At 39.2% G+C, this 22,677-nt stretch overlaps 1 protein-coding gene across 6 annotated transcripts in view; it reads right to left on the reverse strand.

The window, feature by feature from the left end:
• The window catches only part of MTSS1 (MTSS I-BAR domain containing 1), a 326,922-nt gene that overhangs the window by 103,493 nt on the left and 200,752 nt on the right, over window positions 1-22,677 (reverse strand). The gene's annotated exons all lie outside the window — the stretch shown is intronic.

A 22,677-nucleotide genomic window follows, 5' to 3' on the forward strand; every position in this document is an offset into this window, starting at 1 on the left:
AATGAGTTTTCCAGTTCCAGGCCTGGTTTCAGAGATAGCACTCCCAGATCCATCCTTATTTAGTCAATAGATTATAATAATGTAAATGTTTATTAAATGTCTACTATGTGATAGATGCTGGGGGGGGGGGGGTCAAAGATAAAAATTAAACAATTCCAGTTCTCATTCTTTGGGCGGGGGGAGTCCTTAAAATTTTTTCTTTGAGGGACATAAATATGTGTATATAAATTAAAAATGTTAGTTAAAGGGGAAGGGGAGGTTTTAGCTTCTAGGGAGAGACAGAAAAACAGGAAAGGCTTCACAAAGAAAGTGGCATGTGAACAATTTTAAAGGAAATTTTTATGAGACAAATGTGGAATGAGCATATATCCCACTTCATGGGAATGAGAAGATAGACAGTAAAAAGACATGGAGACAGGAAATGGGAGTCTTGGGTGTACCGAGCTGTTTGCCTGGTTTGTAGAGAAGGGAGTTATGGATATAGGAATACAGATAAATTGTGACTAGATTATAGAGAGCTTTAAGAGTAAAAAAAGAAGTTTACATTTATCCTAAAAGCAACAAGGAATCATTGAAGTTGATGACTAGGTGAGTGACAAGGTCAGCCTTAAAGTTTAGAAGAGTCACTTTAGGAACTATGTGAAGAATGGATTGGAAAAGGGAAGACTCAAGGCAGGGAGACCCCAAATACAGGTCTGCTGCAATAGTCCAAATGAAGAGGGCCTGAACCAAGATAATAATCACACAAATAAAGAAGAAATCAATATGAAAAAGGTGAAGCTAGAAAAAATAAAATTTGACAATTGACTGGATTTGGAAGGGAAAATGAGTAGCTCAGCTCCTGTGATAAAATGTTAGCGTGGGTAAAGACTATTTTCCTCCAAAAATTAGAGGATTCTCATCCCTAATTATGTTTCCAAAAATCCAACATTAATTATCCAAATGTAATTCTATCTTTCCCTACTAGATTCAGTAGGAGGGAGTGAAGGTGGATATGCTCTGGTAAGGGAGGGAGAAGAGACAGAAAGACTAGTATAAGGAGAATATTCAATGGCAAAGGTGAGAGGGGACGAAGAGTTGAATTACTGTGATAGCAGAAGCATATGGAGAGGAAGCTAGACAGATAGGAGAGTTAATGGAAACATCAGAATCATCAGGACCCATCCACTGATTGGATATCAAGAGTGAAGGGAAAAAAATCAAGAACTATCATGTCTTTGATCTGGATAGAGAGAAAGGTCATGCTTCCTTCTATTGAAATAGGAAGTTCTACCACATGGCCATTTTGGGGAAAGATGACAAGACAAGTTTGGGGAAAGACAACTTAAGTCTGAGATCCTAACTGAAACATCTAGATACCCAATAAAATACTGGAAATAAGGAAGTGGATCATCAAATTGGGAAGGATCAGACTAGATCAAAATCTGAATCCTTGTAAGAGATTTATTGCTGAGGAAGGGAATGAGAACAGAGCAGAACCTTGCAAAGGTCCATACCAAGGGATCAGGAAGAAAAGGAAGATTCAGTAAAAAAGATCAAGAAGAATTCAGTAAGTAGGAATAGAGTCAAGAGAAAACAGTACCATAGAAGCCAAGGGTAAAAAAAGTATCAAAGAGTTTATAATATCAAATATAGAAACTCTAAGAGGAGTAAGGAATGATAAGGTAGCAAAACTCTCTTTGGCAAGGTGATTGGCAATCCTTGGGGAAAAAAGTCTCTGGAGGTCGGGGCAGTATGAGGAAGGGAAGTCTTGAGTAATCTGGGGACTAGAAGTCTAGAAGTCTGACAAGGAAGCGGAGGAAGAGGATTGAAGGGCACAACAAAGTCGAGGAAAGGATTGTTTGTTTTGGCTTTTAAGGATACAGGTATCGTAAGGAAATTTATAGGCAGAAGAAAAGGAAAGGAAGACACTGAAGGTTAGAGAGGAGAAGATCAATGAGGCAAAATATTCAAAGGAGACGGAAACAAGGGTAAAAGAGAAGTCCCCTTTGACAGAGAAGAAGGTCACCTCAACTCTAAGACCAGAAGGAAGGAGCAGAAAGGGGAGAAGACCTCTCTGGAACTCTGTAGTAATAACAGTAATAATAAAAAAGTTAGCTAGATAGCAATTTGATTTCACAAAGCACTTTACATATACTGTCTCATATATACCAGCAGAAGGCCTTGGCTAGGTCATCTTTTTAATAAGATGTGTTTATTCAATCAAAAATTTATGAACATGTATCTCTTTATTTACATATATACTGAAAGACAGAGAATTCTTTCCAAGCCAGACGATTCCCAGTTATTATTAGCAAGAGTGTTGTTCCCCTTATGTCTATAACTTCCAAATTCCAGTAAGAAACTAAAATGGTGGTAGGAATGTTCCCTAGCCCTCCAAATTCCATGATGCTGTGGTTCTGAGAACTCTGAATTCAAATACATATACATCTTAAGTTGTTTAAACAAGTTTTCTAAAAAGTGGACTAGCATAAAAACTTTAATTGTAAATTCAAAGTTTGCACTAAATTCTGCATGATGCATTACAAATACACCCTTAAAATGACTATAAGTATTTTGTTAGCATTACAAAGATGTTAAGTTTTTTGATGAAAACAGCTGTGTTCCAAAAATAGAAAAAAAACTCCCCTCTTAAATAAACCCTAAGAAACTGGGTTTAAGAGGCAGGGAGCAATAACAAACTTACTCAATCCAAAAGTAAAAAAAACAAAAAATATAGTTATGGGCTGACTAAGTTGTTGGGTTTTGGGTTTTTTTTCGGCTTTTGAAAGGCAATGGGGTTAAGTGACTTGCCCATGGTCACATAGTTAAGGCATTTATTAAGCGTCTGAGGTAGGATTTGAACTTGGGTCCTCTTGACTTGGGCCGGTGCTCTATTCACTATGCCACCTAGCTGTCCCGGGATGACTGAGTTTTGCTGATTTTTATACCATATGTATCTTGGTGTCTGTTAATCAAGAGAACATTGGTCTTTGATTAGAAAGAAACTTCAGAGTTAATTCCTTGTCCCAAAACAGTAACATCAATCAACAAGTCCTTATTAAATGTCTACTTTGGACCAGGCAATGCACTAGGCAAAGATCTAAATAAAAGTTAACAGACAGGGCAGCTAGGTGGCACAAAAACATCCAAAAGTCTTTGACAAAATACTACACTCATTTATGCTAAATCCTACAAAGTCAATCAGTTAATAAGTATTTATTGAGTACTCACTATAGGTCAGATCCTATTCTAAGTGCTGGAGGCAGGTGTTAACATAATGGATAAAGTGTTAGACCTAGAGTCAGAAAGACTTGAGCTCATATCAGCTTTGGACACTTCCTAGTTGTGTGATCCTAGACAAGTCACCTGAACTGCCTGCCTCAGTTTCCTCAACTGTAAAAATGGGAATAATAATAACACCTGTTTCACATGGTTGTTATGAAGATCAGTTGAGATAATATTTGTAAAAAATACATAGTACATACTAATAAATGTTTATTCCCTTCCTTATTCCTTTCTCTTTTCTGGAGCTACAAAGAAAGAGATTCCTGGAACTCAATCTAATGAGGAAGGGGAGAAAAGGCAAACCGCTTGACAAAAATAAGATATAGACAGGACAAATTAAAGGTTATCTATAGAGGGAAGACACTAGTATTATGGGAGATTGGGAATGACTTCTTGAAAAAGGTGGGATTTTAGTGGAACTAAAGGAAAATCTTATGCAAGGAATAGCAAAGGAGGCCAGTGTCAATGGATCTCACAAATTAAAGGAGGAAAGGAGGAAGAGGTCAGTTTAAAAAGGCTTTTGAACACACCCATTGGAATTTTACTTTTGCAAAAGGTGATAGGGAGTCAGTGGAAATTACCGAATAGGGGTGACAATGGAATATATGATTAGACCTGAGTTTTGAGAAGATCAACTGGCTCTTTTTGTAGTGGCAAATTTCAGAAAAAAACAGGAAAGACTTAAATGAACTGATGCTGAGTGAAGTGAGGAGAACCAGGAGATCACTGTACCCATTAACAGCAACATTGTGTGATGACTAACCATGATAGACTTAAATCTTCTCTGCAGTTCAATGATCAAAGAAAATTCTAAGACTTGTAATGGAAAATGCCATCCACATCCAAAGAAAGACCTATGGAGTCTGAATGCAGATCAAAGCATACTATACTCACTCATTCCTATTTGTTTTTGTTTATTCTTTCTTGTGGCTTTTACCCTTTTGTTCTGATTATTCTTACACAGCATGACTAATGTGGAAATAAGTTTAACATAACTGAGCATGTATAACAACCTATACCATACTGTTTGCTGTCTTGGGGAGGGATGGGAAGGGGAGGGAAATTTTACAAAAATCAATGATGTATATATACTCAATGGGGTATAGACATCTACAATAAGGAGAGAGGGGGGATGGGAGATGAGGGGGAATGTGAATGATGGAGGAGAGGGTAGACCGTGGGGGAAAGTGGTCAGATATAACACATTTTCTTTTTTACTTCTTGCAAGGGGCTGGGACTGGATGGCCTGTCTGAGACCACAGGGCTGGGTGGTTGCTGGGCCTTAGGGATGGTATGTGGGCTCGGGGCCTCTTGGCCCCAGGGCCAGTGATTAGTCTGCTATGCCACTCAGCTACCCTACAGCACATTTAAGAAGAGGGAAAGAGTGAGAGGAGAGAGAAAATATAGTGTATGGTAGTGGGGAAGTACAAACGGAGGGAGTTATGATCAGTTATGGCAACAGTGGAAAATTATGGAAGTAGCTTTTGTGATAGTCTTATCCTAAAGAATGTGATCCATCTGTGACAGAGCTGGTGGTGTTGGAACACAGACTGAAGCACGTTTTTCATTATTATCGTCGTCGTCATCATCATCATCATCATTTGGGGGGGGGGGGGGGTTTGCAGGGCAGATGGGGTTAGGTGGCTTGCCCGGGGTCGCACAGCTGGGTGATTGTTGGGTGTCTGAGGCCAGATTTGGACCTGGGTGCTTCTGACTCCTGCCAGTACTCTGTCCACTGTGCCACCTGGTCACCCCTACTATTATCGTCATCATCACCATCGTTATTATTATTAATAATGGGTATTTTTGGGGGGGATTTTGCAGGGCAGTGGGGTTGGGTGGCTTGCCCAGGGTCACACAGCTGGGTCATTGTTGGGTGTTTGGGGCTGGATTTGGGCTTGGGTGCTACTGACTCCAGGGCTAGTGCTCTGTCCAATGTGCCACTTCACTGCCCCTAGTATTATTATTTTTCTATTTTAATTTTAATTTTTTCCTCTTTCCTTTACTTTATTGCTCATGAGGGTCTATATTTTCGGGGGAAGGGGGTATTATCTTTATTCTTAAACAAGAATATTTTAATAATATATAAAAAACATCATTTGTACAAAATAAATATAAATAACAAAAATCAATGATGAAATATCTATCTACATGTAATTGGAAAAATATTTTAAAAACAAACCAAATAATCCACTCTCCTCAAAAGAGTAGCAGTCAGATAGCTTTTGAAAATGCCAGTCTGTATTGATTCCTCTATATCAATGAAATGGTCCAGACTCTAATAAATGAAGCATGAAGCACTGATGTTCCTCCTCTTCATCTTAATATGAAGTTACATCTAGTTGGTTATTTGCCTTAGCATTATAATTGTCACTGCTACCATCTAATCTTTGATCAAACACATGACAAAAAAGACAAAATCTGTATGAAGACTGGCATCTAAATCAAGAATTCTTAATCTTAAGTCCATAAATTTGTTCTTAAATATTTTGATAACTGTGTTTGTATAACACTGATTTCTCTTGTAATCTTATTTATTTTGTTTTCACATTTAAAAACATGATCTTTTGAGTAGGGATCTATTAACTTCCTTAGACTGTCAAAGGATCCATGATACAAAAAAGGTAAAGAACCCACTCTAAACAGATGGGCTCAATGACCAGATATCTCATGGGGAATATTATGCAGTCCCAAAAACTCTAGTTTCTTTTTCACAGATCTGAAAGAATAACTTTTGAACATCTAGAAGTCTAAATATGTCTCTCAGACATCTCTTCATCTAATTATCTCTCATCCTCACTAGCCTAATTCTTTTTCCAGTCATGCATATCTTCAATATCTATTACATCAAATCTCTTATGCAAATTTTGATAACATGTTGCACGATGTGGCCTCGTGAAGCTTTCCATTTTCCTCTGAGTTGCTTATCATTTTTAACTCTTCTGATATTCTGATATTCCTTGGTTTCCAGCCAAATGGCTGGAAAATAAGGTGTTAAAGAGATAGGCTTTTATAACATCAAATAATTTGGGATAATTAATAGTACTCAATTCTGGTCCAGGTCATGATCCAATCTCTCTCTCTCTCTCTCTCTCTCTCTCTCTCTCTCTCTCTCTCTCTCTCTCTCTCTCTCTCTCTCTCGTTTGTGTGAGTGCGTGTGTGTGCATGCGTGTGTGCATGCGTGTGTGCATGTGTGTGTGTGCGTGTGTGTGTGTGTGTGTTCTCATAAGACTTTATAGGAATCACCGGGCTGTATAGGCCATCCCTTCAGCCTGCTCTCACACTGTCACCTGCATTCAATAGGGGGCTTAAAAATATTTACTGAATAAACATCTAAAATAGAGCAATTATGTTTTAGACCACTTTTCTCTTTCACTTATGTGCTTTTAAGGAAGCTTTGTAGTATAATGGACCCAACAAGCATAATATGGAAGTACACATAAATAGGAGCTGCCATCGGTAATTATTATTTTGGTTTGGCCTCTGAACCTTCCAAGATATTGCAAGTTTCTTGGCAGAAATAATCACCCTGAGTATACCTTGCTTGATATAGATGCTCAGAAGATCATTGACAAATGTTATCTCCATAGTCACACCTGTTTAGTCTCATGTAATGTGAGGAATACTTTGTTCCAGGAGATGCTTCAAAGACATATTTTGTCAAATTTTGGGTTTTTTTTTAAAGCAAGCAATAAACACAACAAGAAAGACATCTCTTCACCTCTGTCCTTTCTTTTAACACAGTCTCTATTCTAACCAGATGATAGTCTGCTGAACAACAACCAAAAAAACATTCTGAAGAGAATGCTCAGCCTGCAACCAGCTATGCTCATCTTCGAATATAATCAAATTTAAATTTTTAGGGGTATTCAGTATATGGTACATCCTTTACTTTTAACACTTCTCTCAGTCCTCACAGTGGACTATAGTGAGTCTTCTAAGAAGCCACAAAGCCTACCAGTCTCTTTCATTTCCTGACCTTGAACCATATTTTCAAATGTTGTTTATCATTGTTTGGAATGAAGTCACTGCGTACTATATGTTGACTTAGTGGGAAAGACCTTATCCAGTTCTTCATAAAAGCTCCCCACTCCATCTTCTGCTACAGATGTTGGCACATGGGCTTGCATGACCTTTGCAAGGTCTTCTGTCTCACTGTCCTTAGGAGCACAGCAAGGATCACCATGGATCCTATGAAATCAAATTTCTTACTCCCTTGGGCATCCATACAATAACATCAATTTCTTCTTTTGCCAGCCCTGGGAGCTGCCCTGACTTCTAGTATTAATGTCAGTATGGGTGTGGTTCAGTTCTTCCAGTATTGCACCAACCTATGGTCCTTAGGCAAAGATCATATGTTCAGAGTAGGAGTTATTAATGCTTGTAAAACAGAGACTATAATCCTTCTTTATTCTTTTTCCACTAGCAGTTGCTAGTGGTGGAAACAACATCCATACAGGTCTAAGGTCCATTTACGAGTTTTGTCTACTCCCTGGGCTGCTATGACCAAAACCAATTCATTGTCTAGTAATGGACCTTTCCATATTTATTTGGCTGATCCTTTGATTGCAAACACAAGTCTGTCACCAGGCCCACACCTAAAGCCTTTCCAGCTAGGCAGAACCTGCCAAAGCTTGCCTTCTGTTGGCCAATTCTTTGAGGATTCATAGCATGAGGAGGCATCAGAGTGGGGCTTTAGTGAAGAAGCACATTTACTGAAATGACAAGCTGAGTATTAAATTGTTCAAATATTACAACAGTAGCAGGTAACAATAATAATAGGCAGCATTTCTGGAGCATTTTAAGGTTTTCAAAATGCTCTACACACATTCATCTGAATTGAGAAGGATAGGGACTAGGGTTTGGGAATATCACTTCATGGCAGATCTTCCTCACTCCAAGCCTAGTACTCTAAGCTGCTACAGCACACTGCCCCTGTGTTCACAAGGAAGGTCTGAGACTATCATTAAACAATCTCAAAGGAAAATCTCAAGGCTAACTTTGTCACATATAAAATCAGGACAAATATAAACACATTTATATATTCATTTATATATATATATGTGTGTGTGTGTGTGTGTGTATGTATCTGTACATACCTTTATACATATATAATAGGTAGCATAACACAGAAAAGAAGGCTGGCCTTAGAGTAAGAGGTTCAAACCCTGCTTCTGATACAGCTAAGAGAAAGTCACTCAAACTTTCTATATGTCCCAAACAACTCTCTAAGATTATAAATTACAGATGATTTGTAGATCTGCCACTAGTAAAGGGAAATTACATGTTCCCAAGTTTCCTCCAAGAATGATTCATCAAGGGACGGATAGGTGGCACAATGAATAGAGCACCAGCCCTGGAGTCAGGAGTACCTGGGTTCAAATCCGGTCTCAGACACTTAATAATTGCCTAGTTGTGTGGCCTTGGGCAAGCCACTTTACCCCCATTTGCCTTACAAAAACCTAAAAAAAGAAAAAAATGATTCATCAAGCTGGACCAAAAAAATCCCAACATATCTGTGGTTGTGTGTGTGTGTGTGTGTGTGTGTGTGTGTGTGTGTATACATATACATATACATATATATATATATATATATATATATATATATATATATATATATATATTTGTGTATCTATGAATCAATATATCATGGACTTGTAATTTATCAGTGTAGGAATTCTCTCCACCAACAAAAGTCACTAACAACCAATAATTAATGATCTTTAATTCTTGCAAGGTGCTCAGGGAGCTTACTTGTGGTCACATCCCTAGTATCAGAGTAAAGACTTGAATCCAAGGCCTTCCTGATCCTAAGTCTATCAATACTCCCTCCATAATGCCTATTCACGAACATACAAGTGGACAAAATACTACCTTTTTTTTCACTGTTATCAAGAATAAGATGAAAGAACAAGGCAGCATGGATGAAAATCCAATATCTTTCCCTCTCTTTGAAATCTTTAAGTCTTTGTAAGGCTCTAGGCTAAGAACCCCAAGGATGAAAGAAGAGTTTCTGATATACATTCCCTCTGTTGCAATGGAAATTGAGGACTCAGGGCTATAATAGCTAAGACTGAGGCTTTTAAATGAATCTAAGTGCAGGGGTGAAGGATATTCATTCTTTCTTTATTCAACTGACCTCATTAATTAGAAGGTTCCTAGTGATTTTCATCTCATCATTTCAAAGGGTTTTATGGAATTATTAGAAGAAGCCAAGAGTCAAGGCTGACAGGAGAACTATAGGGCAGTGACACTACTCATCAGTCATTCAGGGGCTGTTCACAGATAAATGATTAATGTCACCAAAACAGGTAGCATTGTGGATGAAAGGGGATTTTACAAGGGTTTTATTTCATCAGCTCCCAACAACCTGCTCTTCAGGTTTATTTGGCCACAGTTTGAGGTTCAAGAGAGTTCTGAAGCAAGTACTTGCCTTAAAAAAAAAACTACTTCTATGTAGTTAAGCCTTAAATCAACAAGTCAGGAGTTTCTCACAGGAAGCCTGACCTGTCTTTTCCTTCCCACAAAGCCTGGTTGGTAACTGCTGCCTGCCAGAAGTGGTTACCTGCACAAATAAAGGATCAACCTTCCCTGGCTCCCTGGTCCATGACCACCTCCTCTGGAGGTGGGAACCACATTTCCTGGGGACATGTTATAGGAGCAGTTTGGTTACAACCATCAAGAACAAGCTTCTGCTTGTAAGCCAGTGTAGGGCTATGTTCTTGGGAGACTTCCCTGGGAGCCTGGTGGGAGCTGGTAGGAGCCGGCTGGCTCCCTGCCCTTCCTGAGGTAAGGAGATCACTGCACACCAACAGTCTGCTCTTCTCTCCCCAATTCAGAAGGAAGCCAAAGGCAACCCTCCCATTTTTCCCTTATAATGCTTCTCCTGAAAAGACCTCCTAACATTGATCTACACCATAGACAGAGGAAGGTGCTGATGGAAAGAATGAAAGGACCTGAGTCCTCATTGTGTAAGGGAGGGACTCCCAGGCTAGGAAACTCCTTTAGCATCCTCTCTGAAACTCAGTAGTCTTAGAGACTTATCAAGGGATCTGCCTAGACTCAAAAAGCCTTTATGGTTCTGGTTTCAAAGCCTCTTCTTTATCCACTCCAAGGTAAAAGGCAAAAACTCAAGTAGAAAATGTTTCAATTACAATAGTTAACACAATGAAATCTAATGTACCCAATGGCCAAGTTGGTTTTAGCTCCACAGAATTCCAAGTTTCAAATAGCTAAATATACCTTTAAAAAAAAAGGTTGAATATGTATTCAGAGAAGATGGAATCTGCTATATCTGAGGCATTCCCAGAATTCAATTCATTTCAGTTCAACTCCATTTAGTAAGTAACTGGGTTAAATGCTAGGGATGCAAAGACAGAAGTAGAAAAAGACTTTTGAAGTGGAAGCACTCTACTTCCCCTAAATCTCTCTGACCTTCAGTCTCCTCATCGGTGACATTAGTGCCACTGGACTAGAGTAATGGCTTTTAGTTTTCTTTGTATCATAGATTACTTTGTTCTTAGACTTCTCAGAATAATATTTTTAATGCATAAAATACATAGGAATAACAGGAAAATCAATTCTATTAAAATAGTTATCAAAATATTAACTTTTTTTTAAAAAAGACAAGTTTTTAGGACTCTAAGCTAAGAACCCCAAGAATGAAATGACACTTAAAGTCCCTTCCAATTCAACATCTCACATCAGATTATAATCTGATATGGTATCATAGGGCTTCCCCATTCATTTATTTTTAAAAGCACCTTATGAAAGATGAGACATCTATTCCTCATTCCCTCCTAAACCCTAAAAAAAAATTTTGTGGTAAAGGAACAATCCAGAACAGGTCAGTTTTCCTACCTAGGTCTCAGTGTATGGGTCCATTTAGGCTATGGGACTAAATTTTCTTTAAGGTCCCCTCTAGCTTTAAATCTCATGATTCTATGAACTTCTCTATCTAAACACAATCATAATTCTTACTTCTCCCAAAGCAATACAGGCCTTAAATATGAACCTCTGTGACAATCACCCTCAGGATATTAAGGTATCTACTTGCCACTGTCTACAAAGAATCAGACTTTAAAACACTAACTTAAAAGGATAAAACTCTTTCATCTCTATCCTCATTTGTATGAGTCACAAAAGGCTGAATGAGAGAGAAAACAGTCAGAGTTCTGTGCTTGGGAAAATTATTCTCCATTATTTTGAGGATTTTGAAGTTGTTAAAAATCAAATCTAAGGATATTATAACAAAGATATGAAAGAGATCTATAGCATAATTCCCCTCTGAAACAACTCCTTCCACTGTTTCGTGATTCACTTTATAAACTAATCATCACTATATGAATATAGCATTCCAAAACTAGGTTGGGCAGTTGGGACCTTAAAGACAATCAGGTTCAAAGGCGGGAGATGCTTTCTTTTATTTGGGTCATGACCTCCTTTGACATCTGGTGAAACCTGTGAATTCCTCAAAAGAATGTTTTTTTAAATGACTAAAATACGATTATTAAAGAAATTAAATGAAATTCAGTGATTAAAATATTTTTAATACAAGTTCATAGAACCTAAGTTAAGACCTCATATTCTAAAGGATTGATGAAAAGACAATAAATGTTGCTTAATATGGATATAGAATTTTATCTACAGAGTGCTACCTGCAAAACCAGTCAGAATATATATAAGGGTATTTTCTGAACAAATGCAATTAAGTAGGTGTTTTATGATAAGGTTTCACTGAAACCCAGATTAAAGTTGCAATATGCCCTTCTTATCCTTGCAAGAAAGAGTAGTGAAATAATGGAAGATGTTATTAAACCAAGAGGTTCCATGAGAGTAAGTTAGGACAAAATAAGAAGCTCCTCCAAACTCTAAGAATGGCAGCTAGGCGGCCCAGTGGAAAGAACCCTGAGTGAGGAAGACATGAATTCAAATCTAGACTCAAATATTTACTAGCTATGGGACCCTGAGCAAGTCATTTAATTTTCATAAGAACAACACCTTACCTTATATTCTGCTGTCTTGAATTTAGAAAGCTCAAGTTTACCCAATAGCCATACAGAGACAAGAGATAGACGAGACATCTGATTTTATGAGCTTTATATAAGAGATGTAGATGGCTATCAACCCTGTAGTAAAAACACTGTGAAAAGTGAAGCATGAGCTGATCAATAAATATTTATCAAGCATCTACCATATGCAAGGAGATGTCCTGGATGAATCAACTGTTTCTTAGACTTATGTTCAACAACAGCAACGACAACAACAACAACGACAATAACAACAATAAATCAACATGAATTTAGTTCTTATGGACCGGGTTTTAATAAAGTAGTCCATCCCATTTCCTACTAACATCTGGGTTTGAAGAGGACCCAGGTGCTACAAATGTCTTACTACTGATGGATTAAACAATCTGTCCTAGAGATATTAAAACTCCAACTGCAAATATTCCTCAATCAGATGTAACATTGTACCAAGGGAAAATCATCAGCCTGCGGGATCAGAAATTAGTTTTGAAGCCTGCCTCAAACACTTTCTAACTTACTAACCTCAGTTTCCCTATCTCTAAAATGAGAGTAATAATAGCACCTACTTCCAAGGTTGTTGTGAGGTTCAAATGAGGTAACAGCTGTGAAATGATACATGAATGCTAGCTATCATCATCACTATGTCTAATTTTCTGCAATTCAACTATTAGTTCATCAATTCACTCAAAAATATTTGATTGCCTAATAACAATAAATTCATCCACAGTTCTTTAAAACTTACAAAAGCTTTCCTCTTAATAACTCCACAATGCAGGAGTTGTTATTTGTCATCTTTTAGTCATTATCAGTCATGTCTGACTCTTAAGGATCCCATTTAGGGTTTTCTTGGCAAAGATACCAGATGAAACCAGAGTGATTTGTCATTTCCTTCTTCAGCTCATTTCACAGATGAGGAAACTGAGGCAAACACAGTTAAGTGACTCGTCCAGGGTCACACTGCTACTACGTATCTGAGGTCAGATTTAAACTCAGGAAGAGGAGTGATTTACTTTGCAGAGGTATACAGTCAATGCTTTAATGGAAAAACAAGATTTATTTATAATTAGGAAATGATCTATTTGGTTGCACATAGGTGCTTAAAAAATGTTTGTCGACGGTTTAAATAGTTGTTTATCTACATGTAAACAATCTGCTAAAGTTCTTTTAAAAGAGTGTTATACTTTGTAGATTAAAACATGATTTCAGCAACCTCACTCACTTATAGGGCATCATCAAGTATCAACATTAAGAAAATTCATATGCAATCATGCATGGAGCTAGGCCAAAAAAAGGTTAAGTGACTTGTTCAAGGTCACCCAGTCAGTAGACAGATGACAATGATTTGAACTCAGGTCTTCCTGAATCCAAATCTAGCACTCTATCCACCATTCCTCCAAGCTGCCTCCACAAAGGAGAATCGGAAGAGCATGGTAAGCAGTTACTTTAGCATGAATCCCTCTCTAGCAATGACAGCCAAGCATCTCTAGTGCCCACTGGAGAGGTCTGCTGACCCATCTAGAGGTGGATGTGTCATCAACAGTTTTAAAATTAAATATCAAAGTTGCTTTTAAAAGTAAGGGAGATGAATAAGCCAGCTCACAGAAAGGTCTTGGAAGGGAGATCTGTCCAGTTGGGTCTACCAGCAGGGTGTGGGCTTCACGAAGGGCAGGAAACCAGGCAGCTGGACAGCCAACCCCAGGATCGACCTCTCCTCTATTCCAAAGAATAACCATCAAAATGTTTTGCATGATTTTACATACATAATTGTTAACATTGTTTGCCTTCTAGGAAAGACAGAGGAGGGGGGCAGAGAGAATTCAGAACTCAATTTTTTTAAAAAAAAAATCAAAATTCATTTTTAAAAAAAAGAATTTAAAAGAAGAATTTTTTAAAAAAGAATTTAAAAGATGGGGGGTGGGGGTGGAGCCAAGATGGCAACAAGAACAGACCTTGTGTTAGGCGCTCTCTCATAAAACTTGTAAGCTAAGGACTTTAACTAAATTTTCGAGAGACAGAACCCACAGAGGATTTATTTATAAGCTAAGGACTTTAACTAAATTTTCAAGAGACAGAGCCCACAGAGGGACCTAGAGAGGCAGTTCTCCTACTCAAGGTAACCTGGAAAAGAGCAGAAAGGCTCTGCTCCCCGGGGTCTCAGGGGCAGCCAGCCAGAGAGGTGGCCCCCCAGAGAGAAAGAACTTCAGCCTCCCAGAGGCAGCCCCAGGGTGCTGGGAGCTGCAACTTACAGCAGCCAGGGAGTTTCCTGAGCTACGCCCTAGGGAGCACCGGGCACAAATTGGGGGAACAGCAGGGGACTTCTGCCAGAGGGAGCACGTGGAGCCCAGCCCTCAGGGCACACAGAGCAGCAAGGCCAGTTCCAGGAACCAGAAGCAGGCAGAGCTGGAGCCCTTAAGCAGGAGCCCCCAGGGCATGAGCCCATTGAACCTAGGGAGGGGAGTGAAGAGAGACTGCGGAGCTCTGCCCCTGGAACAGGACACTGGGGCTCTGACCATATTCAGATCCTGATCCCAGTCTAGGCCCCCCCTACCTCAGCCCCGTGGCAGAGGGGGGAGCATATGGTCATTCACAGACCAGGAGGGAGGACAGAGCCTCACACACTGAGACCCTTGTGGGAGTGTCCCAAAAGCTCAGGAAGCACCCCAAAACCAGGCTTAGACTGGGAAAATGAGCAAACAGAGAAACAAGATGAACACCATTATCTATGATCCCAAGAAGGATCAATATTCTCAGTCTGATGATGAGGAAACACAAGATCCTGAATCTAAAGACTTCAAGAAAAATGGAAATTGGGCTCAGGTTATAAGAGAGCTCAAAAAAAACTTTGAAAATCAAATGGGGGGAGTTAGAAGAAAAACTGGGAAAAGAAAGGAGAGAGATGCAGGAAAAACATGAAAATGAAGTCAGCAGCCTAGTCAAGGAAATCCAAAAAAATGCTGAAGAACATAGCATGCTAAAAACCAGCTTAGGTCAAATGGATAAAACAGTTCAAAAAGTTATTGAGAAGAAGAATGCTTTAAAAAGCAAAATTGGCCAGATGGAAAAAGAGATAAGAAAACTCTCTGAGGAGAACAAATCCTTCAGACAAAGAATAGAACTCAGGGAGATTGATGAATTTATGAGAAACCAGGACTCAATACTTCAAAACCAAAAAAATGAAAAATTAAAAAAATGTGAAACATCTCATTGAAAAAACAACTGATATGGAAAACAGACTTAGGAAAGATAATTTAAAAATTATTGGAATACCTGAAAGTCATGATCAGGAAAAAAGCCTTGACATCATTTTCAAAGAATTACTACAGGAAAATTGCCCTGATATCCTAGAAGCAGAGGGCAAAATAGAAATGGAGAGAATCTACAGATCCTCCCAAGAAACAGATCCCAAAAAACCAACCACTAGGAATATTATAGCCAAGTTCCAGAACTCTCAAGTCAAAGAGAAAATATTACAAGCAGCCAGAAGGACACAGTTCAAATATCGTGGAGCTGCAGTCAGGATCACACAGGACTTAGCAGCAACTACACTGGAAGCTCGTAGGGCTTGGAATATAATATACCGGAAGGCAAAAGAGCTTAGAATGCAACTGAGAATCAACTACCCAGCAAGGCTGAATGTCCTGTTCCAGGGAAAAAGATGGACTTCAATGAACCAGGGGAATTTCAAATGTTCCTTTTGGAATGGCCAGAGCTGAACAGAAGGTTTGATCTTCAGATACAGGACTCAGGTGAAGCATAGAGATTGGAGGAGAGGGGGGAAAATATGAGGGTCTTGATGATGAACTGCATGTATTCCTGCATAGAAAAATGACACTGATAATACTCATATGAACCTTCTCAGTTAATAGAGCAGGTAGAGAGAGCTTTTATAGTTGAAGCACAGGAGAAAGCTGAATTTGAAGATAAAATATGGTGTAAAAATGGAGTCAATAGAAAAAAGGGAAATGTAATGGGAGAAAGAAAAAGGAGAGGGGGGAATAGGCCAAGATATTTCATATAATCAGATTTTTCTTTATTACAATGAGCTATTGCAATGATATGGAAGAGGGGAGGCAAGGGGGGAATGAGGGAACCTTTGCTCTCATCAGAGGTGGCTAGGAGAGGAAACAGCAAATATACTCAATGGGGTATAGACATTTGGAGTAAGAAGGGGGGTAGGGGGAAGGAGTGGGGATGTGAATAAAGGAGGAGAGGATGGACCATGGAGGGAGAGTGGTCAGATATAACACATTTTCTTTTTTACTTCTTGCAAGGGGCTGGGATCGGATGGCCTGTCCGGGACCATAGGGCCAGGTGGATGCTGGGCCTAAGGGGTGGTATGGGGGCTCAGGGTCTCTTGGCCCCAGAGTCAGGGATCTGTCTGCTGCGCCACTCAGCTACCCTACAGCAGAGTCAGAGTGAAAGGAGAGAGAAAATATAGTACATGGTAGTGGACAAATACGAAAGGAGGGAGTTGAGATCAGCAATGGCAATGGTGGAAAAATATGGAAGTAACTTTTGTGATGGACTTATCATAAAGAATGTGATCCACCCGTGACAGAGTTGTTGGTGTTGGAATAAAGACAAAAGCACATTTATTATTATTATTTTTTGGGGGGGGTGAAGGGCAAATGGGGCTGGGTGGCCTGCCTGGGGTCGCATAGCAGGGTAACCGTTGGGTGTCTGAGGCCGGATTTGGCCGGGTGCTCCTGGCTCAAGGGCTAATGCTCTGTCCGCCACCCAGTGACCCTTACTATTATTATTATTATTATTATTATTATTATTATTATTATTATTATATTTTATTTTGGGTCTTTTATTTCTTTTTTTTAGTTTTTGCAGGGCAGTGGGGTTCGGGTGGCTTGCATGTCACATGGCTGGGTGATTGTTGGGTGTACAGGGCCGGATGTGGGTTCAGGTACTCCTGGTTCCAGGGCTGGTGCTCCATCCATTGGGCCACCTGGCCATACCTACAATTATTACTAGTATTTTTTAAAAATTTTAATTCTTTTTCTCTCCCCTTTACTTTATTGCTCAAGCAAGTCTATAGTTATGCGGGGGAGGGCGTATTTCGTTTACTCTTAAACAGGAATATTTTATTAATGTATAAAAAACATTATTTGTACAAAATGAGAATAAATATTAAATAAAAAATAAGATTGGGGGGATGGGGAAGACCAAAGAATAACCATCTCAGCAGCTGAGCTCAGCAGCTGTCCCATCAGCTGCTTTACAAAAGGCATGACAGGGGAGAAAATGGTCCTGAGCACTTAAAAATGGTCCTTTAAAATTCATGCAAAGGGTCAGAACAAAGAATTTTTTTAAAAGGGGGGTGGGGGATGGGAGTGGTTCACTCTGAGAAGGAAAACAAGAGAAAAAATTGACAAAGGACATGGTATAGCTCACACACCTAAAACACATTTTTAAGGGTTACAATAAACCTCTGGGGTGGCAGTGCAAGAATTACAATATGTCCCCATTCCACAGAAGAATAAACTGAGTCTCAGAGAAATTAAGTATCTTGTTAACAGACTACACTGCCCAAGGTCTCTGACTGAATTAGGATTTGAACCCACATCTCCTGAGTCTTGCAGCTATTTCTCAACAAAATACAGCCTCTGGAATAAGTAGGATTTCCAAGTAGAGCAAATGTTCCTGAAAGAACAGTAGCAGTATGGAAGAAGAGAAAGGAGACCCAAGCCCAGCAATCCTGTCCTCGGGCCTGGAAGAAGGGCTGAAGAGGCAATTTTTCCCCCTCCAGCCTTTTCAAAACACATGTCTTCCAAGGCTCAAGAGGAAATGAGTTAGATCATGAGTCAGCGTAGTCAACAGATGGGCAGAAATAGATGGTTGTCCTCCTGCTCGAGCAGCAAGAGTGGCCAGCAAAGACAGAAAGATTCCCTTCACCCCTCAGACCCAATGTCCAATGCTCCTGCTGGGGTCCACCGCAGGGCACATGCCATGGCCTTTCAAACTATACACCAACACAAGCATGAGAACATGTGTCTGCCCCATCTCCTTCAGACTGCCTTCAACCTGGAACTTAAGGTTCCAAGGTCTCCCATACCCTATCCCCAAAATGCTGGAGCAGCCTGACCAAACGATTCCAACACAAAGCTGATCCAAATCCCTGGTGGGACCTTAAATCATCCTGAACCAAGTTTATCTGGCTAGGATCATCCCTGAAGAAATGTGTACTTTTTTGTTTGGGTTTTTTTTTGCTAGGCAAAGGGGTTAAGTGACTTGCCCAAGGTCACACAGCTAGGTAATTATCAAGTGTCTGAGGAAATAGGTACTTTTTGTTTTGCTTTGTTAAATGAGATGATGATTAATACAAAGTGTATGTATATAGATATATAGATATATAAAATATGCATGTGTGTATAGATATATATGTATGTATGTATATTTTAAAAAAACACACATACATATCAGATTGGTTGTTGTCCTCTGTTATCATGAGGACCAAAATGACATCACTATGTTAAGAGTCAAGGCTGTAGCTGATCAGACACATACACACTCATGTTAAAACATATTTCCACATTGATGATGTTGTCCTTCATTTTCAAAGAAGACCATGACATCACAACATTAGTCATATTATGAAACAGAATAACACACACACACACACACACACACACACACACACACACACTACTTTCTCCTATTCTGATAAAAATTGTCTTCTATTTTTCCAGATCATCTGAGATAAAAACATTACCTGTCTGTCCTTTCAAGATCATTTCTAGAGGGGCGACTAGGTGGCGTAGTGGATAAAGCACCAGCCTTGGAGTCAGGAGTACCTGGGCTCAAATCCAGTCTCAGACACTTAGTAATTACCTAGCTGTGTGGCCTTGGGCAAGCCACTTAACCCTATTTGCCTTGCAAAAAAAAAAAAAAAAGATCAAATAGCCATAACTCAATATGCTTATACTGTGCTGGTCTATGGCTAATAAATGCTTTTCCATCCATTAGATCCCATCTGGTCTTCACATTTGGGGAAACTGAGGCTCAGGAGTGTAGTGACATGCCTACTAAATGGCCAGGCTGTGATGTAAAACCTGGTCTCCTGGCTGCTGGTTCAAGGTGGTTTTTTTTTCTGTTATGATACCTTCCAAGAATCAGTACCAAAGCTCAGAACATTAACTACAAATTCTATGAAAGATTACATCAATTTAGGAACTCAAATGTATTAAAGTGCAAAAAAACCATTAAGCTTTCTCCACTGTTTCTTATTAATTTAAAGAAGGGGATTTTAGGAGTGGTGCTTGTTAAATGCCTTCTCTTTAGGCTACTCATAAAACTGCTCATTCTATATGGGTCAGAAACTTGTTACGATGAGGCTTCTCAACGGTGACCAATCTAGGGCCAGAGCCAGAAAAGCTGTTTAAAATTTATATAATAAAACAATAAACAGCCATTACATGCTTAATTCATTTTGGTCCTTTCAATAATGGCTTTCTCTAAGTAGGGAAAAACACTAGGGAAGAAATAATAAGATTTAATTTTACTTTGATTACAAAAGGAACAACTTGCAAAAGTTAACAACCTGAGACTCCTAGGTAGTACCCAATGCAGAGAAATAGGCCTGGAGTCAAGAAAGCCTTTGTTCAAATTCATACTCAGGCACTCAGCAGCTGTATGACCTTGGGCAAGTCACTTAACCTGTTTGCCTCAGGTTCCTCAAGCTGTAAATGGGAGCAATAATAGCACCTACTTCCCAAGGTTATTGTGAGGACCAAATGAGATAATAATTTTTTAAAAAGTGGACACTTGATTAAATGCTTGCTTTCACTCCTACCCCTTAAAAGCCACTTGGAACACTTATCAGAATCACAGATTCTTAGAGTTGCAAAGTCCTCAGGAACCATCTAGTCCAACCTATACTCAAGCCGGAATCCCCTCAAAAACTGACAATAAACAGTAGGCCATCCAGACCCTACTATCTGACCTCCAGGGATGAAAAACTCACCACTTCCCCAAGCCATATTGGGATGATGAGAATGTTCAGTCATTTTTCCAGTCATGTTCAACTCTTCATAACCCCAGTTGGGCTTTTCTTGGCAGAGATATTGGAGTGGTTTGGCAGAGATACTTCAGTGGTTTGCCATTTCCTTCTCCTGCTCAACTTATAATTGAGGAAACTGAGGCAAATAGGGTGAAGCACCTTGCCCAGGGACACACAACTAATGATTATCTGAGGCCAGATTGGCAGTCTTCCTGACTCTAGGTCCAACATTCTATCCACTGTATTCTCTAGCCACCCTCTAATTTTTAGGAAGCTTGTCCTCCCTAAATCCACCAGGAGAAGGTCATTATTGTCTATGGAGGGGGTACATCTTTCATCTTAAGGATCTGACCATATGGGGAGGTGCAAGAGAGGGCAGTGAATACAGGCTAATATTTAGGAACAAGGACTTGATACTGCTAAGTCACATGGATGAAGCTGTCTTGGGGAGATAAGAAGGTCTCCAAAAGGGTTAACAAAGAAAATAGCCAAATAGCTATCTATTCCTCCACTGACAACTGTAGTTTCCTGTTTATCCAGTCTGTTCTATGTCATGCTCTTCTTAAAAAACAAAAAACTCATGATGCTGCATAATGAATTCTCAGTAATACTTTAGCACGAAATGCAGCTAAATACTGGGAATATTTTTTCAGTTACTACTAATTTGTTCACTCCCTCTTTAAGGAAAAGTCTGACTAATGGACTTGGTTAGAGGAAACTTGAACTTAGATAACCTCAAAAGATCCTATCTTGCATGAAATCTTGTTTCAACAAATCCCCTTTCTGTATTTAAAACAGGACACATACAGATATTTCAGAACAGGACATGGGGGGGGGGGGGGGTAGAGAATCTAAAGACAACCTTACCTGTCCCAATTCCAACAAAGCCTTACAGAAGTATAACATCACTACATATGAAGATCAAAAAGCATCCAAACCTGTCCAGGATACAGTGACTAAATGCTGAATCTGAAGGGAGGAGAACCTGGTTTCAAACTCTGCCTCCACTGTGTGACTATGGCATGACCAATGACTCAGTTTCCACATCTAAAAAATGATCTGAAAATCAAAGGACCACAGACAGATGCTAAAGGCAGATCACAGAAGAAAAAAATATTAAAAATTATGAGCATTGTAACTTTGGGTTGAAAGTAATCTGAGAGATCATCAGTTATAACATCATCAGTTTACAAATGAGGAAACTGAGATCTAAGGAGGTTAGATGATAACATCTGTAGTACCAAGCTCCCCAGGTTACTGCAAAGATCAAGTGAAATAACATTGCCAAAGTGCTTGACAAACTCAAAGAACTAAATAAATGCCATTTTAATTAATTATACTAGCAGTACAACCATGCTTTTTAAAAATAAAAATACTAGACAAAGAGGATCATACTTTTCATTATAACCTATAAGAACAGCCTAAGTCTCTAGTCACGTGTTTTAAACTGATCAGCTCACAGAGCATAGGTTTAGAACTTGAAGGAACCTTAAGGCCCATTACATCCAACTGCTTCAATTTTCAGATGAGGAAACTGAGATTCAAAGGTTAAATGAATAGGCCATGGTAATAGCAGCAACAACAGTAGTAATACAAGTAGTAGTAATAATAATAATAATAGCAGAAGTAGCAGTAGCAGTAATAGTGGTGGTGGTGGTGGTGGTGGTGGTGGTGGTGGTAGTAGTAGTAGTAGTAGAACAACAGCAATAGAAGCAAGAATACTAGAAGTCCTAGAAGGACCAGTATTAATAACAATTACAGTTAGCAGCATAGCATACTTTAAAGTACTTTATAATTATCTCATTTGATTCTTAGGAGTGAGGTGCTACAATTACCCACATTTTACAGAAAAGGAAACTGAAGCACACAGAGATTAAATGATTTGCCTAGGACTACTTAGTGGACTACTAATTGTTGGAGACAAGATTAAAATTTAAGTCTTCCCCTAGATGCCTAATAAGCACCAGAGATGAGATTTGAACCTGGCATGTCCAAGCTATCCACCATGCCTTACATACAACTGAGAGTTAAGTGAATCTTGTGATTTATGCAAGGTGTATGTATGGTCTAAACCCAGGGGAACATTAGAAAGAAACCAGGAAATTTAGTACAGTCTCCCACACAATGGCAGAGAGACTGCTAACCCACACCCTCCCCAAAAAGGAAGCTTCATTATTGTAACTTTAACCCACATTGATATTTGCCTCACATAAACTACCTCCCACTGTATACCAGAGATTTGACTTAGATTTTGTTCCAGATTCAGTACAGTCAAAATATTTCTACAGAGTCTGTTCCCAGTGTAGGTGATACTTATGTTCTTAAATTCTCTCTCAACATTGAGGCAACTTGTACTTAAGGAGACTTTGGTTG

The sequence above is a fragment of the Macrotis lagotis genome, chromosome X, assembly GCF_037893015.1.
Source record: "Macrotis lagotis isolate mMagLag1 chromosome X, bilby.v1.9.chrom.fasta, whole genome shotgun sequence".
Taxonomy (NCBI): Eukaryota; Metazoa; Chordata; class Mammalia; order Peramelemorphia; family Peramelidae; genus Macrotis; species Macrotis lagotis.